We start from the raw sequence: 26,033 nt of genomic DNA on the forward strand, positions 1-26,033 counted from the left end.
CGCCTGGGTGGCTCAGTGGGTTAAATCCTCTGCCTTTGGCTCGGGTCATGATCTCAGGGTCCTGGGATCGAGCCCTGCATTGGGCTCTCTGCTCAGCGGGGAGCCTGCTTCCTCCTCTCTCTCTGCCTGCCTCTCTGCCAACTTGTGATCTCTGTCTGTCAAATAAATAAATAAAATCTTAAAAAAAAAAAAAAAAGCATCATTAGAGTTATAGGGCCCCAAGGGTCCTAGCACTTGTCTCTATCCATTTCTTCTCAGTTGGGAGAATCCAGTTTGGCATTTATGGAACAGGGCAGTAAAATACATAACACTTTATTTCCTACTTTACATCCAGATGTAGAAACAACAACAGTACATTGAATCAGCCCAAAGAACAGTTGTTACAAGTTCACATTACCTTCCTTCCCTACTTCCTGCCCAAATCCCAACAGTTGAATCTAGGGACTCCTTCCTTTCAGTGAATTGAATAGGATGGTGCCTTATTATTAATGTGCTGAATAACAGAGCACTCTTATACCCCTGAAATGCCCCTGTATACTCAAATAGGTACATATGGACTATGGGGATAGGAGGCATCAGGTGGTTAAGGGTGAATAACTACTCTTAATTGTCTTTCTCTTAGGAGCTGAGATAAAGATAGAGGAGTGAATTGGGGTGGGAAATTGACACAGCAGTTTTAAGAACACTTTCAAACTGACTGTAAAAGCAGGAGAGATAAGATAACCAGCTGACAGGATATGGAACCCAAAGAAGTGTTTATTTTGTTTAACATGGAAAGCACATTAGCATGTTTAGAAGATGATACAAAGAGATTTAACAATACTAGATTTATTCCACTATAGTATAATGGTACACTGGGGATTCTGGCATAGACTGGGTTCTAGATTCAAAGAACAAATAAATAACAAATAATCAAATTATCTACAGTGTTATCTATTTTTATGGCATCAAAAATGTAGTCCCTAGTAGAATTTGATTTGTATTTTTATTTATTGTAAAATAGAAATCTGCAACATGATTTTGACTAACTAGACAGCCGCTTTAAAGCACCCAAATTGAAGTGTGAATTTACATCTACATATTCATTCACCAGAGAAACTGCTAAAAGGAAAAAAAGAAGAGAGAGGAAAGGATAGAAAGAAGGAAGAAATGAAGGAAAGATGAGAGGGGGAAAAAGGGAAGAAAGAGAAGAAGAAATTAGATAATTCTTCTCTCTATATGCTCATCACAGGGACCTTACTTCATGCCCTCATTAGGTGTCATGTGGACAATTATCACTTCCTTCTGACAATGCTCACTGCTTCTTATTTTCACATTTTGAAATTCAATCCACATGCTACTTTATTTTTTTTTTCACACGCTATTTTTAAAACAGAACTGATCATGCTTTCTTCTACCTTAAATAAATGCAATGGACTGTATTGATATTATGATCAGTTTTAAATTTCATAATCTTAGCTAACCTTCCTGGTCTCTTTTTACATACTTCCTTCCTGCATATCATACTTATCAGAAACCATCTGTGGGGACGCCTGGGTGGCTCAGTTGGTTAAGCTGCCTTCGGTTCAGGTCATGGTCCCAGCGTCCTGGGATCAAGTCCCACATCGGGCTCCTTGCTTGGCAGGTAGCCTGCTTCTCCCTCTGACTCTGCCTGCCTCTCTGTCTGCCTGTGCTCGCTCGCTCGCTCGCTTGCTCTCTCTGACAAAAACAAACAAACAAACAAAAAACCATCTGTTGTTTTCCAAATGCTCTTTTAGACTTCTATCCATGCATGTCTGAATCTGTGGGCCCTTTCACCTTAGAGAACAGTCCAAAGAGCTAACTTGAGTATCTCTTACAGAATGAATTCTCCCTTAATATTTTTCTATGCAGTTAACCAGTTCCCTCATTTGCTTTCGTCTCCTCCCTAGAACATTAAATCTTATGAAGGCAGGAATTTGGTTTACTGCTATATTTCTCATGTGTAGAAGCATTCTTGGCTTAATGCAGATACACAATGCCTTAACACATAGAATCTGGAAAACAGCAAATACTTAATAGTGACTATTGAATGCTTCTCACTTATGTACCTCTAATTGTTTTGCTAATGTTAGATGCCTTATTATAATTTCTCATATGGATTCTCCACAAAGACTTCAGTTGTGGCAAGATGACTCGTATAGCCTTGAGGACAGCAAAATCTTGCTCATGGATATCCAATAATTTTTATCTCATAACCTAATGCAGAGTTGGCCATCCTTATATGTTCCTGTTTAATAGATCTTCACTTAATTTTTTGACATATATTGACATATATAAATTAGAATTTACCTGTAAATAAAGTAGGTATAGTTTATAAAAGAAACCACAATTTATAAATAAGTAGGTGAATTACAGATGGCCAAAATAGACTAGAATAATTTAAAATCTCCTATCCCATCCTTTCTCTTCCATCTGCATTTCTTTGGGAATGTGCTGCATCAAATATGTAAAAACAAAAAAGTAACAAAAATTTGATTATCTAATTTTTTGGATGGCATACACAAAGAAGTAATGGACACTAACTCCTCATCTCTATAGTCCTATACCCAAGATTCTAGAGCATGACCATCTTGTAAGCACCAGTTTTTCTCTCTCAGCGTGCTCATAGAGAGCAACACATGTGATTAAAAGTTAAATACCCTTTGATGCCTGAACAAAATTTTATTGAATAAGGTGTTTGGTTTAGTTCAGTTCAACTCTCTTCTAATGATTTATTTTAATTTGGCAGCAAAAAAAATTACCCAATAATAAAGTATTGTTCTTACAATGAGAGGGGTCAGAAAAATATTTCTAGAAATATTTTATTAAGTGAACCTCAAAATTTTGATATCAACCATTTGTCAAGATTGAATTTTTGTACGTCTATAAATAGATTACCACATCTTTAAATACGTGCAAGATGTCAATATGGTTAGCCTGCCATAGTTATTCTTAATTTACTTCTAATATTTTAATATTTCCATATGTTTTTATTTCAGGTAGTGGGGGGCTCCAGAATTATTATCTGACAAAATGTAATTATGGTGTTTGTAAGAATGTTAACAAGAATGAAAAGATTGCAATAACTTTGACTTATTTTAAATTAATAGACATTTTTTAACACTGTTTCAGGTTTACAAAAAAAAAAAGTAGTGGAAAGTACAAAGACTTTCCTTGTACTCCCTCCCCTTTCCTTGAACTTTTATGACTAACATTTTGTTAATGTTTATTACAAGTGATGAGCCGATTTTAATGCAGTATTGTTAACTAAAGTCTACAGTTTATATTAAGCTTCATTCTTGGTGTTGTACCCTCTACGTATTTTTGTAATTGTATAATGGCCTGTATCCACAATTACAGTATCATACAAAATATTTTCATTGTCCTATAAATCCCCTGTGCTCAATTTATTAATCCTTCCATCTCCCCAAACTTCTGGAATCCACTGATTTCTTTCTTTACTCTCTCCATAGTTTGTCTTTTCCAGAATGACTTTGATTTTTACCAGAGTATGTGAAGTTATTCCCTGAAAATGGACCAAGATCATTCTTAGGTTGATTGCAAGTGTTGTTTTTATAAAAGTTAAAATTTGCATATTAAAAATCAATTGTTCAAATGATCCATTTCTGATTAGAATATTCATATAAGCACCAGAAGTCACCGAGTGTCCAAATAGCTATCAAAAAATTTCTATGTCCAGGGTGTCCCGGTGGCCCAGTCAGTTAAATGTCTGACTCTTGATTTTAGCTCAGCTCATAATCTCAAGGTCATGAGACTGAGCCCATAGCCGAGGCACTGGGCTCAGTGTGGAGTCTTCTGGAGGGTTCTTTCTCTCCTCCCTCTGTCCCCCACCCACTTGTGCTCTCTCTCAGAGAAAAAAAAAAAAAAAAAATTCCATGTCTTAATTTCTCTCCCTGCCTTCTTCCTTTCCTATTTGCTATTGTTTTAACTCATATTTATTACACTTACTACAGCCAAATAAGTTATATGAGTATGGTGATTATTATGGACGGTGTCACTCCCATTCATAAGTTAAAATCCTAATCCCTAATATGATGGTATTTAGGAGGTGGGGCCTTTGGGAAGTGATTAGTTCATAAGAGTAGAGCCCTCATGAATGGGGATTAGCATCCTTATAAAGAGACACCAGAGAACCCTATCAGTTCTACATACCATGTGAAGATATAAGAAAACAGCAATCTGTGAACCAGGAAGTGAACACTCATCAGACACCAAAGCTGGCAGTGCCTCCATCTTGGACTTCCCAACCTCCAGAACTGTGAGAAATGAATGTGTATTATTTAAGACACCCAATTTATTATGTTTTTCTTATATCAGTTTGAAGGGACTAAGACAGAAATGGACACTAAGAAGTGAGGTGCTATTACAACAAATTTCTAAAAATGTGAAGGAGGCTTTGAGACTGAGTAATGAGTTGAGGCTGGAAGAGTTTTGAGGTGCATGCTAGAAAAAACCTAGATTGGGCTAGGGTGGATTTTTAAAGGTGATTCTGGATGATGGCTCAAAAATAAAAGAGGAGAGCTATAGAGAAAACTTTCCTATTCTTAGAGAATACCTTAGAGAATACCTATAGGTATTCTCTATATTAATAGAAATATAGGCAATAAATTCCATTCTGATGAGGTCTCAGATGGAAATGAAGAGCATGTTATGGACACTTGAAGAAAGGCCATCCTGTTATAAAGTGGCAAAGAGCTTGGGTGAGCCATGTTCATGTGTTAAGTGGAAAATAGAACTTGCAAGTCATAAAAGTGGACAGTTAGCTGAGGAGATTTCTAAGAGAGTGCTGAAGGAGTAGCATACTTCCTCCTGACTGCTTACAACAAGATGTGAGAACAATGTCTTTGAGATGGAGTTATTAAGCAAAAAGGAAACATAAGTTAAAGATTTGGAAAACTCTCAGCCTAACCATTTTGTAAAAAATAAGAATGTGATCAAGGTATGGCCCAGGGACCATATGACAAGGATATCAGTATGGACATGAACCAAGGACCTGATCAGCCATAAATCAGGCATTATCCTTCAACAAAAGGGAAAAATGACTCCCCAAGGTGAGTCAGCCATCATCAGGCTGCTACTCCCTCCACAGGTCTGGAGTGCAATCATTAAGTGCAGAGTGGTTTCCAAGGGTGGGGCTGCCACTCTGGTTTAGGCATGCCAGGATGCATCTGCCCAGTGCTTGGGGCTGAGGTTCCACAGAGAGCTGTGGTGTCGGTTGTGCCCAGGGGCGCTGCAAGTGGACCACCTTAGCTTGAGAGAGCCTTGGCTGTGCAATTCTAACTGGGAGACCCCTGGAGTTAAGGCCAACCCCAGTGAGTCCAGAGGCAGAGCATTTAGCCAAAAAAGATTGTTCTTGAATCCTAAGGTTAATGTTGTTGGCCCTGTTAGATTTTGGACATACTTGGGTCCCATTATCCCTTTATTCTTTTCTATTTATCCCTTCTGGAATAGAAATGTCTGCCCTATGCCTGATCATTGTATTTAGTAACTTGTTTGGTTTTGCAGGTTCATAGCTGCAGAGGAATTTTGTCTCAAAATAATCATCTGTGGTATTCTGCAATTGCAGTCCAAACTGACTAAGACAGTAATGATCCCTAAGATCTCTCGGTTCTGACCTTCAACTCCAGCTACTTCTCAATAATTCCTCAGTCACTATGCTTATTCAAGTCACCATCATCTCACACTGGATTTACTGAAAAATAGCCTTCAAACTGACCTTTTTACAAACACTCTTGCCCTCTCTTCAGTCTTTTCCACAGATTGTAGCATCCTTTAAAAATACAAATGGGGCTGCGGAGCCTGGGTGGCTCCATCAGTTGAATGTCTGAATCTTGATCTCAGCTCAGGTCTTGATCTCACAGTCATGAGTTTGAGCACCATGCTGGCCTCTGAGCTGGGCATGGAGCATACTTAAAAAAAATTAAAAAATTAAAAAAAACATATATATGTATATATATATGTATATACACACACATATATATGTATGTAGGACTGTGATACTTTCCATCCCTTAAAATCTTTCATTATCTCCCTCTTACAATGAGGTTAACATATTAACGTGGTGTTCACAGTTCTATTTAACCTGACTCTTACATACTGCCCCAGCCTTGTTTGGTACCATGGTTGTGTGCTTCAGCCACAGAGCCCTTGTTTTAGTTGATCAAAGCATCATGCTCCTTTGCTACCCAGGACGTTATGTGTGTTGCTCCCTAAAGTGTACAACAGTCTCCCCTCCCCTTTTCTGGTCCCTCCCCCACCCCATCTGGCTAACACAAAATAGTGGTTTCAAATATTAATTCAATAGTCATACATTCAGGAAAATAATATCAGAATAGGCACCACTCACTTGTTATAGAATTTAATAGTATCTTGTTTTTTATTTCATAAACATACTGTAATTATTTGTGTGATTAATTATTTTTTTCTATACTTAAACATTAATTCCATGCACACTGGACCTATATTTGTTTGAAGGTTTGAATTTGAGTTCAAAACAAAACTTTGGGGGCACCTGGGTGGCTCAGTCTGTTAAGTGTCTACTTTTGGCTCAGGTGATGATCCCAGGATCCTGGGAACATGGCCCCACATGGGGTTCTCTGCTCAGCAGGTAGCCTGCTTCTCCCTCTCCCTCTGCCTGATGTTCTTCCTGCTTGTGCTCACTCTTTCTCTTAAGTAAATACATAAAATTAAAAAAAAAAAGTAGCAAAGTGCTTAGCATAAAGTAGTCAATATGTATTTATAGAGTGAGTGAATGAATGAATAGATATATCTCAGGATACTGTGCTGGGCATTATATCCTTTCTATATCAATTAATCTATTATTTCAGTTTTCTCTTAGGTAGTAGAATTTAGTAATGTTAATAATTGGTATTATTAAATGGTAAAGACTTCATGGTGGGTAACAAATCAACCTTTTTTGCTATTAGGTAAATACACACAAATGTTGTTAGGAGTGAGTTCCCAGTCCATGGGCTATTCTCATTTTAAAGAACACAGTTGTTATTTACTGGGTATACTGAATCCTCCTCCCACCCTCTATAACCCCATGTCACACAATTTCAGTGTTGGTGGTATTGATCTAGTTTTAAGTGTCTTGGCTGTACAATGAAAAATATGCTTAAAGCATTAATATTGTCTAGATGAAACCTTTTAAAACACTGATGGAAATATGCTCAAATTTTAGATCAAACCTTTTGAAACCCATCCTCTTCAGCTGTATGGGTGTGTTAGATGGTGTTTCTTCCATCTTTCCGTTCTTTATGGACTGCTTGAATCCTGCTGTTTTTCTGATATTCCGTTTCCTTTTTTAATGTATTCTAGTAGTTACACAGCAAACTCCACTTTGGATAAAGGAAGTAGAATAGAAACACAGTTTATTTCACTCATCTCTGTTTCTTTCCCCTGCCTCCACACCACTGAAAAGTCCCTGCGGCTCTTCTCCCCTCCTGCAGATCAATACTTCTTGTCTTAGTTTAATGAACAGTCCTACATTGATCTCTCTCAGGTGCTGTGTTACTTTATGACAAGTTTCTTGGTTACAACTGGCTTTTAGCGAAGTCAGTGGAGCACCCTGCCATTCCCTACACAAAGCGGATTGCTACAATGGGAGCTTTATTCATCACAGGTTAATGTGTGATTTTTTTCCCCTCCCATCAGAAAGGAACAAATAGATTTTTTTTCCCCCATTTAATTCTTTAACTTATCATTCTTTAACTGTATCTTTTGGTTGCATTCCTGGAAGAATTGTAAAAACTGTTAAGAATAGTATGAGAAAATAACACACAGAGGCTGTGAATCTTTAAAGTCTGGAATGCTTTTCTAAAAACTGAAAGTTACAGTAGGCTTGATGGTTATTTTTATTTGCTTTGTATCTTGTTACCATAGTAGCAAGTCATTTAATAATCCTTGTACCCAGGAAGATAAGCCAGAGGTATCTGTCCCTGACACATAATTCCTTTCCAAAGTCAGTGCTCCCATCTGAGTTGTACTGTGTTGATGACAAGAGAGAAATGAGGAGCACGAGTGAAGGCACAATAAACCCATGGATGGTCACTCTTGGTCTCCATGTTAAAAGAAGCTTTAATAAATTCTCATCCTTTGGTGGCTTTTCTTTCTGTTGTTACAATGTGTGGTTGATTGACAGAGTAACTGCCTACTCCTAGGACAGAAGCACATCAATTTCATCTTCTGCCTCATTCACCTGGTCACTTCTTCTTGCTTGGTTTCCCTCTCAAATACTTGTAATCCCAAGTAAACATTTTCCCCTTATTGTTTGCTTAAACTAATTGCTAGCTCCGTTGCCTTTTGTTTGTTTGTTTTAAAACTGAATTCTTAGAAGTAGATAATTTTTTTGCATTTATTTATCTATTTATTTAAAAAAATGAACATCATATCACCACACTCTGGGATACCACCAAAGTATGACATATTCATGCATAAATTCTGGAATCTCTGGATTTGCAGCAAAAATAAGGATCAATCTTCAGTTTCAATTAAATGCTCATCAGTACCAGAGAGGCACAAAACTCAATGTCAATATTGACTCCTCTTTTTTTTTTTTTTTTTTTTTTTTTTAGCAATTCCTTTGTCTTTTCAAAAAATATTTGGCACCTTACCATTTCTCATACCTCCCACTACTCTCACTATTATCTTGAATAGTCACCTCCATCTGATCCTCCATCTGACTCCTTCCTTGCCTGTGAGAAGACAAATTTCTGTGCATCTGTCAGATGATCCGTCAAAACAGAAGTTGGATCATATCACTTCTTTCTTCAGAGCAAGCTACTAACTCCTCATGTCATTCACAAAGTCTATATGTCTCATATAGTCTATATGAGGACCAACAAGTTCATACATAGTCTCAACTGTTCATTTTAGTCTGTTTGGGTTATCATAACCACATAACACAGAGGATGACTTATAAGCAACCAAAATTTATTTCTCTCAGTTCTGGAGACTAGAAATATGAGCCCACAGTGCCATTATGGTCAGACGAGGGATCTTCCAGATTGCACTCTGCTGACTTCTCACTGAAACCTCACATGATGGAAGGGGTGAAAGTCTCTGGGGTCTCTTATATAAGAACACTAATCTCATTCATGAGGGCTCCACCTTCACAACCTAATCATTTCCCAAATGCTTCCTACTGACACCATCACTTGGGCATTAGATTTTCAACAGTTAAATTGAGTGACACAAACATTCAGACCGTAACACTTTTCATACATTTCTGAGCTGATCTTGTCTTATCACATCCTTAACCATTCTATCCACATACACTCTTCAAATATAGTCAACAGAATTTCATTTCAAGATTTGTAGTTTCTGTTTCTTCAGGTTGAAATGCTTTTCCATAAGCTAGCCACAGAGCTCAATTCCTCCCTTCTAGTAAGTCATTATTCGAAGGTCAGCTTATCACTAAGGCCTTCCCTGATGAACCTATTCTAAGTTGTACCCATTTGTGGCTCCACTTTATCCTTTCCTATCCCATTTATTTGGTTTATTTTCTGTCTCCTCAATTACAGTGTAAGCTCCCTGAAGTCAGAGATTTTGTCTATTTTCTGTACTCTACATTATTCCATAATCAAAAAACTGTTCTGCAAATGATACTTAATAAAGTCTATCAAATTAACGAAATGGCATGACTAAATGGGAAATCACTTTGTACATCACAGAGACTAATCCTAACTCTACCATCTGGGGGGCAAAGGATGTGTAGTCAAGTCTCCTAAGAGCCCTCCCAAGAGGATAGTATCCACATGTTGGGGTTTGTGAGTTTGAGGCCATAAACTCTGTGTTGACATTTGAGGGAAAGTAAGAATACCTATCAAAGGGTATACAATTCTATTGCTGGTATCAACTCTTAGGTCCATTCTCTAGTCACTTTTGCATCAGTACTAGATGTTGTCCTTTGTTACTTCATATTTTTTTTTCCCCACAGTGGATGTGTATCTTTATTATCCTACTGTAAAATGGAAAGCTAAATGTTGAAATCAAGTTAATATACAATTTCCACAGAGGGTGGGTAGAGGAGGTACAAAGAAATATTTGCTATGAAAATGTCAAAAAATCTCTTTCTAAATTTTACCTTGACCTCCAACTAAAGAAAAGCATTGCACTTCTGGTTATATATTTACTACTCATTTCCCTTTTCATTTGATCTGATGTCACCAAGTAAATTGACTTATCTGGAGAGCTAGGGGATGGCTGCTCCGAAACATTTCCTTACATCTCTTATCAGTTTGCAATGCGCTTTATATTAACTTAATTAGAGAGAGAGAGAGAGAGAATGAATACTGTAAGGTTTTACAGGTGAGATAAACATGACACCAGGCAAGATAGGTGCAAGGCAAGATTTATTAAAGGCGCTCTCAGACGAGGTTCCACGACCCAGGAAAGGAGAGTTGGGGACGTCGCGTGTGGGAGGGGTCCAGTGGGTCTTTTATCTGGGTTAAGACAGGGCATAGGTTCACAGCCATAGAAGGTAAGGTATTCGGGGTATGGGTTCACAACTATATATGGTAAGGTATTTGGTGATTGGAAGGTAGGGGGAGTCCTGATGTTCCTGTTTCCTGCATAGGTATCAGGTTATTTATGGTGACGTGTCCTCAGCATGTGTCCTTCCGGCGGGAGAGTCATGGGTTAAGGAAGAGGGCGGCCTGGAAGATGACCGCCTGACAGCCATTTTTATTGTTCCTCCTGCATTCCTGGAGCTGCCAACCCAATAAATACTAATCTGAAACCATTTAGGTAATAGAAGATATACTCCTATGCAGTTCTGCCACCTACAAACAATGGTGACTATGGGAAGCTACTATCATCTTCTTGAACCTCATTTTTCTCTTTCGAAGATGGACATAATAATACTACCTTTCAGGCCTGGCAAGGGTAAATGTAAATGAGAAAAATAAATGTAAGTGTAAATGTGAAATCCTTGGCATACTGCTTTGCTTAAAATGTCTTAAACGTTTTAGAATTCTGATATGTCCTCATTCATTTTTCAAGCACATATTGAGTATTAACTATGTCTGTTGTTTTCATCCAGGCATTCAAGATGCAAAGATGACTTAGACATAGCCCTGGATATCTGTTTTACTGTGTATATTTCAGATTTATTTTTCATTCAGTACATGTCTGAAATGCCCTCTCCCTAACACTCCTGGATTTTTTTATTAGTGAATCTAAAATCTTTTTGGGAAGGTGGCATGTTGCAATTGATAATCATAAAGTAATTATATATTCAGATTTAAAACATAAGTGACTTTAGAAAATAGCCAATTTCTGTAAAGTAACTGAGTACTTAAAAAAAAAAAAAACTTTTTTTGTACCCTCAAAAATGTCTTTGCTTCTTTCTCAGCTGAATTGAAATACATCTTCTTATAATTTAGTTTCCTCCTCCACTGCTCATAAATGATTATACACATACTGGAGATTTTTTTCTCCCTGACAATTCATTATAGTGAATGGCACATGCAATATCCCATCCGTCTTTCTAAAGCCACATCAATATTGGCCTACTTTGATTGAACTATCTAGACCAGCAATTCATTAACCTGTAACACACTAGGCCTGTTGTTTTATTATTACTCCCTTAATGCTTCCCTGTTATTCAGAGATAACATGAAGTTTCTAGTTCTCTACTTGAACATTTAGCTTTATAAAATACAATTATTTTCTCTCTTATTTAAGTGCTAGACCAAGGCCTCTAGATACAAGGCTATAAGTAAGAAAATCTGTCAGTCATTATACGATGCTGAATAAACATGAATCTTCTCACAGACTTTTGCTTTATTTCTTAATGCATTTTCCTCTGTCTTCCTCTACATTTTTAATTATTTTCCTTCTTTCTATCTCTCATATTTAATTACATTGTGGGTTGAAATGGAAATCAAGAGATTTATTTTCTTCCTCATCTTCTTGGTAATAAATAGCCTTTTTATTTTTGGTGGTTACAAGTGACAGTAGAATAAATCATTAAATGTCACTTGGTACTGGGGATAGACTTGTGAATAGTCACATAACCCGATATTTCTAAATGCAATTGGGTACCACTTTATTCTTATTGTCTTTGTTTCTGTGATATCAAAATTACTTCTGACATAAATATTAGTTGACAATAATGTCATTCTTCCTTGAGAGTTGATATCTTAACGGACAGAAGAAAAGATAAGCAGACAGCTATTACATCAAGTGATAAACTTGACTTCTTCACACAAGCTATTGAAACATCTTTGAGTGGGACATGGTGAGTTGAACATATGAGGGCAGTTCAGGAGAGAGATTTATAATAGAGAGGTAGATTTGAATTCAGTAGTATATTGGCTGTAGGTGAAGCTATGAGGCTGGTTTGCTATTCAAGGAACATCTAGTTAGAAAGAAGAGATAGAGTCTAAGACAGACCATGGAGGAACAAAAAGAAATTTAAGGGAATATGTACAGAGAAAATCTAAAAAGTCCCCTGAGAAAGAACAAGCAGATAGGAAGAGAGACAAGCAATGCCTTAAAAGTCAAAAGGAGGTTTCAGAAAGCTACTGGTCAATGATATTAAATATTTTATAAAGGTCAAGTTACAAAATCAAAGAAGTTCTGCTTAATTGACATGGTTATTTGCCTTTAGAAAGGAAGATATGATATTTAAAAAGCAATAGGATATTAGTGTCATAAAAATGTTCCCTTTTATGCAGTAGGAAAGTAAAAATGTCTCCTTCAACTTTGTTACGATTATCTGTGGAGTACTCATTTATATTCTGAAACCAGTATTGACCTAGAGTGAAGTAAAGATACTTATAGAAGGAAAAAACAAAAACAAAAACGAACAAACAAAAAACTGAGGCAGTTCACTGCAAATAGAAATAATAGAGAGTTGAATTTTAATTGGTAACTCCTTTGAAAATAAATAATTCTTTTAACTAAATCTATTTGGATAAGAAGAGCGTAGGGATAGTTCTAGTCACCTCAGAGATGAATTGTTGGTAATAGAAAATGGGAAAGAGGTGTGGCAATGTGATTTTGTAGACCAGGCTCTGGTCTCATTTCAGAGCCGTGGCGCATGTGATCCCAAACTCTCAGGTGAGAGGTAACCCTTAGAGTGTCACCATCTCGGCTGGCTTTGACAGAGTTATATAAGAAGAACTTTACCTCCTTTCTTAATATAAATTAGGGAAAATCATTCCTGTTTCAGAATACATCTCTTTATCTTCTATATTATATTTCTTGCTTCTGGTCTCCATTTCTGAATGCAATTTTTAAGCAAGGGTGACATTAGGATAGTAAAATCAAAGGAGAGTTGTCTGTTCTCCTAATTTAGAAGAAATCCTTGAGAAAATCCCAGAAGTCTCGAACTGATAAAATGGATATATAACCAGGGCCTATGAATAGAGTTCAGGATATTATTCTTTCCATTTGTCTGAGCAGATGGTTCAAGTTAGAAAAGATGTCATTTTTAATCAATCCTGTGAAATCCCTGAGGATGCTGGACCTTATGCTAAATACCCTTTTAGAGTTAAGATTTTCTAAATCCCCTATCAGATATGTTGAGTTGTAACACATTTTATTTTTTGATTCAATACATTTTTTCTTATATCTGTTAGGAGTTTAGGAAAATGAAATATGTCGTATGCTGATTTGACAGTACAATTGAATAAGCCATCATTAGTACCATTACAGGATATTTCTAGTCTCTCCTATTTGCAAAAACCTTCCTTACCTGCACTTTACAATGAAGGGTAACATACTGGAGCAGAAAGGACACAGGATATATAATTGGGACTTAACTCAAACCTGATCATTTTATTCTTACTGTGGCTTAGGCATGCTAAGTTATTTCTCTTAATTTTTACAATTTGTTATATGCATGAAAGTATCTATGGTGATCATGTACATTATATTAACTATATAAAATTATCTGTCATAGTGTTTGATACTTAGCCAGACTTTAATGCATGTCATTCACTTTTTCTTATCTGTTTTCTCCCTCATTCTTTCTTCTTTTTGTTGTCTCCTTCTTTTGTTCCTGCCCCTCTCCCTCCCTTCCTTCCTTTTCCCCCTTCTTCTTTTTCTTTCTTTTCCTCTGAATAATCATGAAACACTTACTTTACAATAAAAGTCCTACAAAGTTCAATCTTTTTCCAGTCTTTCCAACTATATCATCCTCTGTTACTCAATTTGAACATTTCATTTCAGAAAGAATAACTTATCATTGCTTCTAAGCATAGTTTTTTCTTTTCTGATCCTACAATTTTTTCTGTGTAGTTCCCCATAATAGAAATGTCCTCTCCATTTGAATCTTTTAGAAGCTCTCCAATTTTATTAATCCTCTGAGGTCATCTTGACAAACAAAAAAGACTTTTCTGATCTTACTGAACTTCAATGATTATATACCCTAAAATTCCAACTTAATATAATTTGCATTATTATTTGATTAAACAAATGTGATTTATAAACAAAATAATTTTTATCACTTTATCTGTTTCAAACTAATCACTATAAAAATCAAACATGACAGATATTGATATGCTCACTCTATAGATGATCAAATAAGCTTACAGAGGAGAAATGTTTTGCCTGAGATCACAAAGCTTGTAGGGAGAGAGTTAAAACACCAACCAGGTTTCCTGACTTCAAGCAAAATGTTTTAAACTATTCAATTGCATTTTATATGTGTTATAAATTTCATATTATAATATCACAAACCAATAAATCATAAAAACCTTAGGGGAAAGACATCTTTAATTTTATATATATATATATATAATATACTATATATATATATAAATACACAATTATATATAAAATACACAATTATATGTAATTGTGTATTTTGATTCCATCCACTTATTCATGCAAAAAATATAGAAGGATAGTGGAACAAATAGGGCCATTCTTATGTATTTCAAAAATATATGGATTTTTCAGAAGAAATCAAATCACATAATGTTAAATGCATTCATTTTTTTTCCCCAGAAGTAAAAAGCACTCTGCATAAGAGAAAGAGAGACAAAGATAACTTTGTTGCCATTCTTGAAGTTACTGTCTTGCTGATCTAATAGTTAGATGTGAAATTGATCACTATTGTTATGCAGGTATGTCTAGAACATGCCTTCAGATGATAATAAAAAGGCATCTGATTTCAGAGCAGAAGCTGAGCTATCTTATGGATATCCTCTTACCGAAGATCAATACCTCATTTTTCACCAAATCTTGACACTTAAGTGGATTTGCTCATTATTCTGAAGTAAATTGTTGCTTTTATTAACAATGTTGAACATTATATCTGTATCCCTTCATTAGCAAATTGATATTTTGAGTGGTGATAATATTTGCCCTTTTATTTGGTTTATACTATGTTAAAATAAAGGTGTTTTACTTTATAGAAAAGGTAATGGTGTAGTGTATTGAGTTTCTCCTAGAAGGATGATAAACAAACATCACATACCACTATTCCCATTGTCATCCTATATCTTTGTGTAGGCAAACACACATTTAAAGCTTATAATGATATATGACTTACAGACAGATCACCCTTTACATGACCAAGATATCATTAAAGGTACAACCCGAAGGGAAAGAAAAAATTCTTCCTCTACGATCAGGGTCTTCCATACGGACTAAGAATTAAATTTACATGATACAGACTAACAGGAGAAAGAACCAAAATTTTATTACATGCGCATGGGAGCCCAATAATGAAATTGAGACCTAAAGAAATGACCAAGGCAGGAGGTTTTCATGCATCTTACATAAAGAAGATAAATTTGTGAGGAACTGACAGGATAAAGAACATAGATGTTTGGAAGCTTCGATTAGCAAGGAAATCTGCACAAAATTTGGACTGAGGTAGTAGATTAGAAAAAAAAAAGTAACAAAGTTTCTTTCCATACTGTTCTCAGTTTTAAAGCCCCTAACTGGTGATAAAGATGTCTTTTTACTTCTTAATACAGGAAGGATAATTTTCATATCAAGATTTGTTTTCTGATTTCAGGAAGACAGAGGAGAATCTGAATGTCTTTGCACTAGCCTGTTTTTTAAGTAACTTTTATTTAAAATAATCAATACGCCAATGTGGCCCATTTGGGGGCAGCCTGCCTTTAGCCCCTATAAAACAGATAAGATCGGAATTTGAATAAGACTTCATACTTCTCATTTAAGTATACATAGCTTGAGTCCAGCTAGAATATAAAAGAATATTATATTTTAGGAAATCATTTTCAGTTCCTGTTTGAAAGGTTGTTGCATAGCAACTAATTGCTCACAGAGCACTACCTAATAATACCTGACCCATCTGACATTGCATCTATTTTTTAAAACTTTAATGCTATCTATCTTCCAAAAAAATCAAGGTAGATAATCACAGTGACCTGAACATTTTAAAGATAAAGGCTCATCCTTTTAAATTGATATGATGAGATTTCTATTCAGAAAACCATAATAGGTTTAGATGTGCATGTCAGTTTAAAAGTGTTTTAATCTAGAATAGGACTGAAACAAATATGTCTTTTAGCTAAGGTATTTAGGTCAACCGAAGGAACAAAGAATTGATTGATATCTTACCAACTGACCAGCAATTTGTTAATGAAATCAACCTTATAAAATTTAGGATGTGGAGAGAGGGGAGCCCTCTTATACTGTTGGTGGGAATGCAAGTTGGCACAGTCACTTTGGAAAACAGTGTGGAGATTCCTCAAAAAATTAAAAATAGAGCTACTCTATGACCCAGCAATTGCACTACTGGGTATTTACCCGTAAGATACTGATGTGGTGAAAAGAAGGGCCATCTGTACCCCAGTGTTCATAGCAGCAATGTCCACTATAGCCAAACTGTAGAAAGAGCTGAGATGCCCCTCAACAGATGAATGGATAAAGAAGATATGGTTCATATATACAATGGAATATTACTCAGCCATCAGAAAGGATGAATACCCAACTTTTGCATTAACAGGGGTGGAACTGGAGGAGATTATGCTGAGTGAAATAAGTCAAGCAGAGAAAGTCATTTATCATATGGTTTAACTTACTTTTGGAACATAAGGAATAACATGGGGGACATTAGGAGAAGGAAAGGAAAAGTGAAGGGGGGGAATTGGAGGGGAAGACGAACCATGAGTGACTCTGGACTCTGAGAAACAAACTGAGGGTTTTAGAGGGGAGGGGGTTGTGGGGGTGAGCCCAGTGATGGGTATTAAGGAGGGTATGGATTAAATGGAACACTGGGTGTTATATGTAAACAATGAATCATGGAACACTACATCAAAACTAATGATGTACTGTATGGTGACTAACATCACGCAATAAAAAAATAAAAAGAATAAAATTTAGGCAATAGTTGAGTTCTCTATTTTGCTTTGCTGGTGTTTTAATGTTTTGAGGAACATTTTCCATTTTATTACATATATGAAATTAAAAATTCTGAAATTTATTTAAAATAAATACATCAATTGTCTTATAGAAAAATCTGAATATTAATATAATTCAAGTATTTTTGTTCACAGAATTATGTGGTAATAATAATAAGAAGAATAGCAGTAATAGTAATAGATAAAACATCAAGGGGATTTGATTCTTACCTCCAACACTTACAGATAGCCATGTGATTATTAGGCAAATTGTTGTGAATTTCATAAATGAAGGTTAGCAATTTCATATATGAAGATAACACCTACTAAATAGAATGAAGGTTGTGGATGTTAAACATGATAATGAATGAACCTGTTACAGTACCGGAGTTACGTCATATGACTAATTCATCTTGTACATCAATCCTTATATTTCATTTTAGATATACTAATTCTTTTATGTACAGAACATTTCCCCAATGGCCACCATATTTTGAAGTTGGAATTTTGGCAGATTAGGTGGTGACCTGGTATTTGTGATGTGATTCTGGATTCTTAGATTTTTAAGAGAAAATAGTCAACACTTCTTTCTTTTTATTTTTTCCAATATTGTCAGAATGAGAGGAGCTGAAAATCAAATGTTCTGTGCTACAGTGAGAGGCAGAGTATAGTAATCATTCACAACTATATCTTTCCGCAAAGGCAATGACCAACTGATGAAGATAGCAGATTTTGTAAAATAAATCTTCATTCCACTCTTGTAGAATATGCTTACATAGCATAGGATATGCTTACCAAGTTTTCAGGAAGAACAAAAGTGATAGGCTTGTAATTAAAGTTAAAATAAGCATTTGGAATGTATTAAAAGAATGGAGATATAAGATGAATCCAGTGATCTAAAATTTTAAAAGACTGAATATAATTTGCTTCCTGAAGTTCTCAAAAATAAATGATACAAGTACCACATGACTCAGAAGCAATATGGATGATGACAATTTAGGAAATATGTTAGTTTCCAATCATGTTCTAACAAACTACCATAAACTTAATATTTTAAAACAACACAGATTGTTATTTTTATAGTTCTAGAGATTAGTCTAAAATTTTGTCTTATCAAGGATAAAATCAAGGTACCAGCTTGGCTGTATTTCTTCTGGTTACTCTGCGGGGAGGTGGGGACAGGGAATCACATCTTTCCTTTTGTAGCTCCTATGAGCTGTCTACATTTCTTGGATGTACTCTCTTCCAGCAACACTATCACCCTGACTTTTACCTCTAATGTCACATCTTCTTCTCTGACTCTGTTCCTATGCCTCCTTCTGGTAAGGACATTGTAATTACATTGAGTCCACCCAGATCATATGGGGTACTCCCCTCATCTCAAATTCCTTAATTTAATCACACTGCAGTCTCTTTTACCATTAACAAATTCACAAATTAACAAATTCACAGGTTCTGGGGATTAGGGTGTAACATCTTTAGAGAAAGGATATTACTCTGCCTACCACAGGTGTTTTAGGTGGAATAAGTGCCATACAAAACAGCCATGTAACTGAGACTGAGTAAAGTTAATATGACATTAATATTCAGGGGTAGAAATATAGCAGTTGCTAATGGAGGAAATAGTCCAGTTCAGCATTGCTGGTTACACTTTACGTTAGGGAAGACCTGGACTAAATGATAAGTAAACTTAAAACAAGATGTATGACTGCTCAAATTTGAAAAGGTTTGTATATAAAAATATTTGTAAGGATGTCCATCATATGAAGGAAGGGTTTAGCATTGTTCTTTTAGGCTCGAAGAACTAGAAACAGCACTAGTAAGCAGAAGTTGTAGTGTAGCAAACCCTTGAGTCACCATGAAGGCGAACAACATGTTTCCTTCCCCAGATGTTTTCCTTCTCTAGATGTCTTCAAGCTGGGATCTTATCTAACCTTTTATGGGCATGTGGTGATGGACATTAAGGCATCAGAGAAGTCAGATTAAATTACACAGCTTTTGAAGTTACTTCAAAAACTTTGATTTTATATTATTCTTTTATATTAATGTCTTATAGCTTATATTTAGGACAGAATCATTCTTAAGTTTATTATTATTAGATTTTTTTCCATCTGTCAAGTAAGAACTGGTTTATATAAGTCAATATTGATCTCAAGAGGTATTCAATCAGGTGGTGAGTTCTATCAGAAAGAGAGCCAAAGGATCGCTATAAAAAGTTCATACATCATGAACAAAGAATTTATATGTAAATGACAAAATATAGGGTAAAGATTCACACTTTGAAAAACCTATGCAAATAATAGAGGAAGAGGGCTTTAATATAGTTGTAGCACAGAAGAAAATAGGAAGAAATGTCTAAGTACATAAGAAGGTCTCAGTCAATGAGAATTACACCTGTTCACCTTTGTAAAACTGTTGCAAATACTCTGTATAAAATGTTATTAATCCAATAAGAGAAGAAAGCACAGATGGCATCATCTAAATTTATATATAAAGTACTGTAATTAGGGATTATTTTCTTTGAAGGACATAAACAAAATAATTGTGTCCTTTCAATTATATAATTGAATTTTGATAAACAAGATGAATTCTCTACCCAAACTACGAAATTTGATATGCTGAGGAATCTCTCTATCTCTTTGCCACTCTTATCATTTTATCAAAGCAGAATTTAAAAATCAATGGTAAACCTCAAACCCTGAATGTAGCAAAAGGACAGAAAGAAAAAAAGAAAGAAAGATATGTTTTTGAAGGTTTTTTTTTTCATATAAAATTTACCTTGATAATAGTAAGGAAAAAGTCAATAATCGAGAATCTTTAATCAGTTAGTAAAATAAAGATAAGATGTTCTGAGTTCAATAAAAAAAATAGTTAAACAAAACAAGGTGAAAATTTATAGAAGATGAAATTTGTTATGTTTTTTATAAAATATATTTTGTTTTGGGTGCAAAATTGACTTTGGATGTTTTAAGGCACAAAGAGTTTGAAAGAATTAGGTATACATATTGGGAAGAGGGAAGTTATCCAAAAGATCAATTAAATAAACAGAAGAAAATAGGATAAATAAATGGATAAAATTGTCAAATAGTTAAAAGGCAAAAAGAACATAATTTAAATTTTATATTTTATTCATATCTAAGTCATATTTATCCAATAGAAAATTAAAGTATCACTTCAAATGTTGTTTGGATGGGGCTCGTGGGTGGCTCAGTCAGTTAAGTGTCTGCCTTCCGTTCAGGTCATGATCCTGGGACTCTGGGATTGAGTCCTGCATTGATCTCCTTGCTCAGGAGGGAGCCTGCTTCCCCCTCTCCTCTGCCTGCTGCTGCCCCTGCTTGTGCTCTTTCTCTCTCTCTTTCAGTTAAATAAATAAGGAAAACATTAACAAGAAAAAGGTGATATCTTTAGAAAAAAAAGTTCTTTTAGAAAGAAGTCAAAGTCACAGTGTTTCTCATAGCAAACAACAAAGACCTGGATGAATAAGTGACAGTCTAGCCAGGTTAGGGATATAAGAATGACTCTTTTGAGAACTTACAAAGAGGTTCAACATTGACATGGTAAAGTGATGCATCCTTACAGAGGAAAAGGGCCTTCAAGATATTTGTAATGGAGAATGAAAAATTAAACTAGCTTCAAAATTGCAAGCCAACAACTCTTCTCTCAGAAACATACAAAATCTCTTCTAAAGTGATTGGACCCTTGAACGGTGCAGGGTTTAGGGTACCAACTCCCTGCACAGTCAAAAATCCATGTTTAACTTTTGAGTCCCACAAAACTTAATTACTAATAGCCTGCTCTTGATGAAAAGGCTTACATAAACACAAACAGTTGGTTAACACATATTTTGTATGTTATGTATTATACATTGTATTATTATTATTATTATTATGTATTATTATTAAGTATTATACATTGTCTTATTACAATAAAGTAAGCTAGAGAAAAGAACGTGATATTTAAAAAGTCACAAGGAGGAGAAAATACATTTATAGCGCTGTACTTTATCTAATGAAAAAAATCCATATATAAGTGGACCCACACAGTTCAAACCTGTGTTGTTGAAGGGTCAACTGTATTCCATTCCATCAGGGAGGTTTCCACACTACAGTTCAAGAGAGAGGAGTCAGATTCTGTCCTAAGGTTGTGATATACTAAAGTGTCCTATAAATGATCCCTTAAGTTTAAAAGAAGATATGTCATAAATTTGCCTCAAAATAATTTATGTAAATCATTTTAAACTGTGAAATAAACCTTGAAAATGCTATAGTGACAAGAATTTAAGCTTGCCCTTTGGAAAAATAGTACTTTACACCACTTAAAAAATAAAACTATGGTTGATTGAAATTCCTTTGAAAACATAAACAATAGTTTTCAATTTTATTCCCTTTGCCATCAATGATTCAGACATCAATTGTTCAATACGAGGTTATTTTTAAACAAGGAGGCTCAAAGTTAGTCCTGAAATAGGACGGAAGTGGTTGAACATTTCATACTGCACAATCATTAAATTCCTGTGCAATGTGTAATACATTTACTTTCAATCATGTAGTAATACTTTTTTTCAAGGAATATTTTAATGTAACCCAAAACTCCAACTTCCAAATTGGACACGTGAAGTTGAGGTCCACAACAATGGAGAATCTAGAAAGGAAAGAGAGAACTTTCTCTTAACCATGTGGGTAAAGAGGTATCATTTGTTGCTTCATGAGAAGAAACAGGGAGTCTGTATTAGATGTTACTGTATAACCTTGAGTGGCAACCTATATGAAATTCTTTTGACAAGTTATGAGTTCAATCATTTCAGCAAACTACTTTTTGAAGTTTTAGTTTAGAACTCTTTCATTACATATAGACCTTATGTAATGGAACATGTGTGTAACTTACCTAGGTAATTATAACCATGTCATTGGATAAATAGGATAAAATCAGATAAATACACCCTTAAATGAGCAAATCAGGAGATAGACCCCTTGACCAGTTATACTTCAATTTAGGGGTGAATAAGGACAACCAAGAGGGTTTATCAAACCTGTATATTTCAGGCTTGTATTCAGAAATTTTGACTCCATATTGTGAAAAAATAAGTGAAAAGAATGGAATTTTACCAAGTCTTATTTCTCTCTGGGTGTTGTCATATATCACCTACACTCAAGAACTGAAGTTACTTCTCCACAAAGCAAAGGACTGACATGAGGTAAATATGTTGTGAATATATTTTACAGGAAGAGATTTGGAAACATATGTGTGTTTAACATGTGGCGCTAGCAGTTCTATATTGCCTTCAAAGACAGATTGTGGGCATGTTATGACAGCAGATGGTCTTTTCACCTAAAGGCATTAATCTTAAGGAAAAGAAACCATCTATCAGTTAGACTGAGCAGGTGGTGCTTTCTGATCTCTCTGCCCCCAGTCTCTACCCACAGAGCAAAGACTAATTGAATTTTCCTTACAATGTTCTTATGAAGGCAAAATGAAAACTGGTCAAGCAAAACCAAACAGCTAAAAAGAATGTAAATTCAATGCATTGCCAATTTAGCAAATTGGGTTTGGTTAAACTATCTTGTTTCCTAGGCTTAATGGGGTTATTTTGGAGCTTAACCTGAAAATAACCTCAGTCTTTTCATTTATTTTACAGACAAGAATACTAAAACCAGTGTTAAATTGGAGAAAGTTGATAAGAATTCAAGATTTCTAATATTTTATCTTACTTTTAATTTTGTTAAGCAATTCTAATTTCAATGGTCCTTTCCTACAAAATCTGAAGGTTATCTTCTTTTGGTGATCCAAATAGCACTGTCTGCCTAGTCACTTTTCTCACCAACTTTGTTGTCAGGATATGGTAGACCATTGGTCTGGAGGTAAGAACAATTTTATGTTGTCAGGATTCTGTTGTTAACCAGTATTTTTTGTAGGTCAGTGTGATGGATATTTATCTATCGATTCTGTGCTGGAGCAAAAGTCTCCATAATAAATTTCACAGACTCTTTTGGCAGGAGAGTGTTAGAAAGAAAGCCTAAGGGAGGCATTAGAGGAAAATGAGAAATTGGGAAGAAGAGAGAAGGGACTTCTTATTTTCGGTGTTTGATAGTGTTGTCCCTGCAAGAGAAGACAGTTGCAGCTTCATACTCTGATCTGCTTTCTTTGGGCCCTTCCAGCACCAGCTTTCCTCCTCAGAGAGACCAAGACCAGGAAACTCAATCTCCTTCAATGATTCCAAGCTCCAGTTTCACATTTCCCCCACCACCACTTACCACCACTAAGCTGTCTAAGCACCCACTATCTAAAGAATGAGTCTCCAAGCTCTTAGGCTTTCTCCTACCAGCACCACGGGTAGGAATTTTTACCTCTTATAACTAATAGATCTGGGTTACCTCATGTGCAGAAGAGGAACTCAGCAGGCCTCAACTGCTCAAATCCTGCACATTTATAAGAAAAGCCTGTCTTTAGGATTGGCCCTTGGTCACTCCCTGGGAGAAGAGTTATGAACCCTGGAATATTCTACCTGAAAAAATATTTTGTATTCTGGGGACTTGGGTCATGATGCACCTGTTTGATCAGATAGTTTATGCTAACAATGTGACAAATAGTTAACACTTGTTTCTGTATGTCTGAGGTATGGGACTTGAGGTACCAGTTTGATTAGAGGGGTGCTGGAGTCTGAGTAGCTGAGGCCAGTCACTGCATGCTTCTTTCAATATTTCTTGTAAGTTAGGTCTAGAGGTGATGAACCCCTCAGTTTTTGTTTGTCAGGGAAAGTCTTTATCTCTTTTAAATTTCTCAAGTATGGCTTTGCCAGGTTACGTTATTCTTTTTTGGCATTTTGTTTTTCTTTAGCATTTGAATATATCGTTTCATTCTCTCTTAGCTTGGAATTTTTCTGCTGAGATATCCACTGAGAACCTTGTGAGGATTCTCATCTATTTGAGGCATTTTTTTTCCTCTTTGTGCTTTAACAATTCTTTTCCTGTTTTTGATTTTAGAGTATTGTTATATTTTGTCATGGAGAAGATCTCTGTGGGGTGAATCTCTTTGGGAATCTATGAGTTTTATGACTGGATGTTCCAGTCTCTCTCCAGATTTGGAAGTTCTTAGCCATTATTCCTTTAAATAAGATTTCTCCCTCTTTCTACCTCCCTTCTCCTTTTGCAACTCCATTTATATGTGACTTTTTTTACTTGATGGTATTTTATATTTCATGTAGGGTTTCTATACAGTTTTTCATTCTATTTGCTGTTCTTCTCTGACTGGATAATTTCAAATTACTTTTCTTTGAGTTCATAGATTACTTCTTCTGCTTAATCAGGTCCGATTTTGATGCCCTTTATTGCATTTTTCATCATACTCCTTGTATTTTTCAGCTCCAGGATTTCTTTTTGCTTATTTTTTTAATGATTTTTATCTCTTTGTTAAATTCTCTTTTTGTTCAGGTATTTTTTCTTCTGATTTGTTAACTTGTGTTTCTATGTTTTCTCAGAGCTCATTGCCCTTCCTTAAAACTACTATTTTTATTGGGCAAATCACAGATCTCCATTTCTTTGGAGTTGGTTATTGGAAAATTATTGTGTTTCTTTAATGGTCTCATGTTTCCTTGGTTTATCATATTTTTGGAAGACTTGTGTTGCTGTCTTTGTATTTGAAGAAACAGTCACCTCCTCCAATCTTTACTGACTGGCTTTGAGAGAGAAAAACTTGTCACTTCTGAGGCTTTCTCAGATCTTTTCTATGGGCATACTGACTATTTCTTTTTGTTCCTCTCAAGTATCCATTCTCAAGTTTATATGCCTTTCTTAGATCTTGCAATGCTAGACCAGATGCCAACAGCTTCCCATTTGCTTACTCTAGGGTGATACTGAATAACCAATTTTGCATGTTCTCTCCCAATCCTGCATAGTGGAGCTGACATTATGTTGCATGCTCACTAGCTGTCTGCAAAGGTCATACTCATAACTCCCCTGAGTGAGGGAGCTGACCACAAGGTAAGAGGTATGTGGGTTAGTCACGTAACATGTTTGGTGTGCCCATCCATGAGCTAGTTCTGGAGGATCCACAGATGAAGCATCCCCAGCAGCCTATGGGTGAGCTTCCCGATGGACTCTATGAAGTGATTGTACTCCCTGTGATGTCCTCTGAAAGCCCTGGCTGTTATTATTTTAGCCCTGTGCCACCCCAGCCATGCAGCTCACCTCAGTATTCTGGATGGGGCAAGAAAGAAGTGGGCCTCTTTGACAGCATTGTGCATAGCCAGGAAAACCAGGGACTCTCACATTCTCATTTTACCACATGGGGAAAAGTGAGGGCTGAAAGATTCTTTCTTGGCATGAATTATTTTAAATCAATAGGCTTATTTTTAATATAAAAGTTTGCATTTCAGATTGTTCAATATGAGCCCTTTAGAATTCAGCAGTGTTACTATTAGGGTTAAGAAGGGAATAATCTAAGTGGTAGATGACCTTCTAGTGGCAGAGATGAAACACTAGGGTAGAGGAACGGTGATGCAGAGAAAGTGGAATTATTCCTCTTACCCTCTTAAGTGCACACAATCTCAGATTTTTTTGTTCCAGCTGTGTGCTAGAACTTTTCCACTAGACTCCTGGACTTCCACAAGGGACTTTTATCAATAGGTGGTTGTCAAAATTGGTGTTCTTTGTGGGGAAGATGGTAGAAAACACCTACTCTATCATC

Source organism: Enhydra lutris, unplaced genomic scaffold (genome assembly GCF_002288905.1).
Source record: "Enhydra lutris kenyoni isolate GAN:26980312 unplaced genomic scaffold, ASM228890v2 scaffoldscaffold3, whole genome shotgun sequence".
Lineage (NCBI taxonomy): Eukaryota > Metazoa > Chordata > Mammalia > Carnivora > Mustelidae > Enhydra > Enhydra lutris.